The sequence below is a fragment of the Melanerpes formicivorus genome, unplaced genomic scaffold (assembly GCF_026170545.1).
Source record: "Melanerpes formicivorus ecotype bairdi unplaced genomic scaffold, bMelFor1.0.p_v2 SCAF_64, whole genome shotgun sequence".
Classification (NCBI taxonomy): domain Eukaryota; kingdom Metazoa; phylum Chordata; class Aves; order Piciformes; family Picidae; genus Melanerpes; species Melanerpes formicivorus.
This window is the reverse complement of record NW_027142416.1, coordinates 2,135,374-2,139,791: the sequence shown is the minus strand read 5'-3', so window position 1 is coordinate 2,139,791 and position 4,418 is coordinate 2,135,374.

Genomic DNA, 4,418 nt, shown 5'->3' with positions numbered 1-4,418 from the left:
GTGGAAGAAGCCCCATCCCTGGAGGTTTTGAAGGCCAGGCTGTATGTGGCTCTGGGCAACATGATGTAGTGTGAGGTGTTCCTGCTCATGGCAGCAGGGTTGGAACTGGATGATCCTTGAGGTTCCTTCCAATCCTAAAAGTTCTATGATTCTATGGAAATGAGAAGGGCATCTGTTAAAATAAAGATAAATCAGTGGACTGAACAAGGTAGACTGTGGAAAAGTGGAACTGTAACATTCACCTACGTCTGAGTAAGCAGCCACTGGCTCCACATCTCTGGGCCACTTTGCCCACCCTGTGGCAGTGGTCACCTCCTTGCAGCTGCTCTATCAGTTGTACTTCTGCTCTCTGTGTTGAGACTGCCAGGTCTGGGATCAACATAGTGCTCAATGTGCCCAGGAAAAACCACATTCACCTTAGCTGGTCCACATTTTCTACTACCTTTTACCCAGAAGTGAGCACTAACCTGAATTTGGGAGCGGTCCCAGAGGCAGCCAGGGCAGTTTATTTTCCAAAGAAATCACTGTTGACAATAGAATAGGGAGTTTACAGACTGGACCTTCTAAGTGCACAGACAGATACAAAAAAGCTGCTTTCTGAAATATGGAGCAAGTACACTACACTGGTCTCTGCATCCCTTCCTAACACAAACTCTGTGTGTTGGTGTACATCAGGCTCTGGTTCTTCTAGTATTTTGAAAAAAAGGCTAAGGTGAGGGATTTCATCAGTTCACAAGGTTTAATGTTGCATGGCACAGCCTATTTTTTTTCCTCAGATTTATATTGGCCAATATTTATTGAATTTTATTGAAGAACTGTATTTTGTTTACATTCTGTCTGGGCTTTTGAGATCCCTTTGCCACACACCCACAAATACCTTACTGCTTCTGAAAGTACAGGTTGTACAAAAAGAAGAAATAGGCAGCCTGTTAAAAACCACTGCAAAGGGAGCTGGCATTACTGAAACTCAGAAAGGGTCTAAGGAGCTTCAGTCTTGCAGTTTTGGTGGCACTGAGGAGCTTTGCAGTATCTGCTCAGCCTTGATAATTTTGGGGGTCACAATCACCCCAAGCAATGCACCAGGCTTGGGAGACAGTGGCTGGCAGCTGCCTGAAAGAAAAGGACCTGGGGGTGCTGGTTGACAGCCAGATGAACGTGAGCCAGCAGCGTGCTCAGGTGGCCAAGAGCATCCTAGCCTGGATCGGGAACAGTATGACCAGCAGGAACAGGGAATTTATCATGGCCACAGGGGCAGCCTACACGTGCAGGATACTTGGTATTGGTGAGGCCATGCCTCAAATACTGGGTTCAGTCCTGGGCCCCTCACTACAAGATATTGAGGTGTTGGAGTGCGTCCAGGTTAGGTGGTGTTGGATGATAGGTTGGACACGATGACCTTGAAGGTCTCTTCCAACCTGGTCTATTCTATTCTATTCTATTCTATTCTATTCTATTCCATTCCATTCTATTCTATTCTATTCTATTCTATTCTATTCTATTCTATTCTATTCTATTCTATTCTATTCTATTCTACTCTACTTTACTCCTATTCTATTCTACTCTACTCTACTCTACTCTATTCTATTCTATTCTATTCTATTCTATTCTATTCTATTCTATTCTGAGAAGGGCAACAAAGCTGGTGAAGGACCTGGAGAGCAGGTCTGGTGAGGAGTGGCTGAAGGAAGTAGGATTGTTTAGTCTGGAGAAAAGGAGGCTGAGGGAAGACCTCATTGTTCTCTAACTGAGGTGGGGGTCAGTCTCTTCTCCCTAGTATCAGGTGATGGAATGAAAGCAAGTGGCTTCAGGTTGCACCAGGAGAGGTTTAGTTTGGATATTAGGAAAAATTTCTCTCCTGCAAGAGTGGTCAGGCATTGGAACAGGCTGCCCAGAGAGGTGGTGGAGTCACCATCATTGGAGGTGTTCAAGAAATTTGTGGACATGGCACTTGAGGATATGGTTTAGTGGCCATGGTGGTGCTAGGTCAGTGATTGGACTCAATGATCTTACAAGGCTTTTCAAATGAAAAAAAATCTCTGGTTTTATGATTCTGTGAATTTAGCACAGACTGTGGGAGAACAGCCATTGAGCTTTTTGAAGTCTCTAGGAACGCAAAGTGTCAAAGAATGAGAAGCACAAGGCTGCAGCTGGGGTGAGAGCACTCCTTGGCACAGCAGCACTATAGACATGCTCGATACCTCATTCACCCTATCACCAAGGTTGGAAGAGACCTCAAAGATCATTGAGTCCAACCTCTCATCACAGACCCCATGACTAGACCATGGCACCAAGTGCCACGTCCAATCCCCTCTTGAACACCTCCAGGAATGGTGACTCCACCACCTCCCCGGGCAGCACATTCCAATGGCAAATGACTTGTCATTCATCACAGAGAGTGGCAAAGAGCCCATCCTGTCCTGGAACCTCTCAAGAAGCAAAATCACAGCAAAAGAACAATAGGAAAAGAGCCCTGCACGCATTTTCATATTTTCTAAAATAGCTCTCCCCCGTGTGCCTGTTTCCCCACCCTCCTCACCTCTCTTGGCAGGGAGCTGGCTGTAGCAAGTCATTAAAGAGGGACTTTCATGCCGGGACAAACATACAGAAACGAAAACATTTTACCTTTTTCTCTGCCAGTAAGTTACATTTCTAAGTAAATATTATTAAAGATACTTGCATGAGCAACAGAGCTTCTTCTCTTGGAAGCCAAATGGCTTTTTCTGGCTTTATCCTGCAGTTAACAAGGTTGTGTCTGATCACAGTTATACCAAAGGGGTAATTATTCCCTGATGAAATAGTAAGTCAAAGCTTCATTGTACCATTGTTCAGGAATGGTGTGAAGGAGATGACACTGCATAAATCAAAAAGACTTGATCAAATTTCAGTCGCTGCAACACTGCATGGAACTGACAACTGGCTTACACATTTTTTTTTTTAAAAGTCTTGGCCTCAGCATTTTCATCTTAAATTTTATTTTGTTTTGTATGTGGAATCATCAAATCTTGACACAAAATTTGGCAATTTTTAGAAGACTTTTTTAAAGAAGCATACATGTCAAAAAGCCCATTCAGAAAGAATTTTGCCTGGGCAAGGGAATCAGGAGCATTCCTGGCTGAACTCTTCAGAGCCATTAGTCTCTCTACAGGATTTCCTTTATTGTCCTAATGCTACAGCTTCCTTTTTTTTTCTTGTGTGATGGAAAGTTGTCCTTACACAGCAGCATCATCAGCCCTAATTTTGTAAACATCAATCTGCATAATCAAGATTTATGTTTATAAAAATATTTTTATTTCCTCTTCTCTGTTAGGAGAGGAAAATTACATTTTATAATTAGGCAGTGGCAGCAAACAAGACATGTAATTGTGCTATTAGCATGTGTGAATTCAGAATAGGAAGCCCTGTCAAACTTTGCTTGGGAAAAAAATGTCCTAGGCTTGCACAGAAGGTGACTGTTAACTTGCCAGCTGTTGCCAGTCCCCAAATACCAAGACCTACCATATTAGTTCACTATAGGTCAGATTCACTCCACAGCTGTGGCGCTTGAGCATTAGTTAAGTTTCACTGAAGCCCCTAGCTACAAACCACCAGTGATCCCTGGACCTTTTGCATGGGATTTCTTCCTGCATGAACTTCTCCTCAAGATATATTTAACATAAGAGCAAGGGAAGACATCAAGGAAGAAAAACTAAAATGTAGTTAAAATAAAACAGCATTGAAGAGGTTTTTCTTTATCTACTTGTACGTACATATTTGTTCATGTGTTTATCCACAGCAACAGGCAGAATCTTACGTTCAATTAGCTTTACCAAAGATTTGAGTTCATTGACACAGAGAGATTAAAATATCACAGTATCACAGTACATTAGAGGTGGGAAGGGACATCAAGAGATCATCAAGTCCAATCCCCCTGCCAAAGCAGGATCACTTAGGGTAGTCTGCACAGGAATGCATCCAGGTGGGTTTTCAATGTGTCCAGAGAAGGAGACTCCACAACCTCTGCGGGCAGCCTGTTGCAGTGCTCCCTCACCTTTACTATAAAGAAGTTTCTCCTCATATTGAGGTGAAATCTTCTCTGTTCAAGCTTGTACCTCTTGTTCCTCATCTTATTATTGCACACCTCCAAAAAGAGCTTGGCCCCCTCCACTTGACACCCACCCCTCAGATACTGATACACATTGATCAGATCCCCTCTCAGTCTTTATGGCTGAATTAAATTTTATATCCTTTAATTTTTATATGCTTTAATACAGCAGCTAAGATTTGAGAACTTATTCTACTCGATCATCATCACTTAGTGTTGCACCTCAATATTATTATTTCAAGCATCTAAGATAAAAGCAGGTCCCTTACATTACAATTCTTGGACACAGCCTCTTACACAATAATTACATTGAGGTTCAGCCCTTTGGATGCTGCAA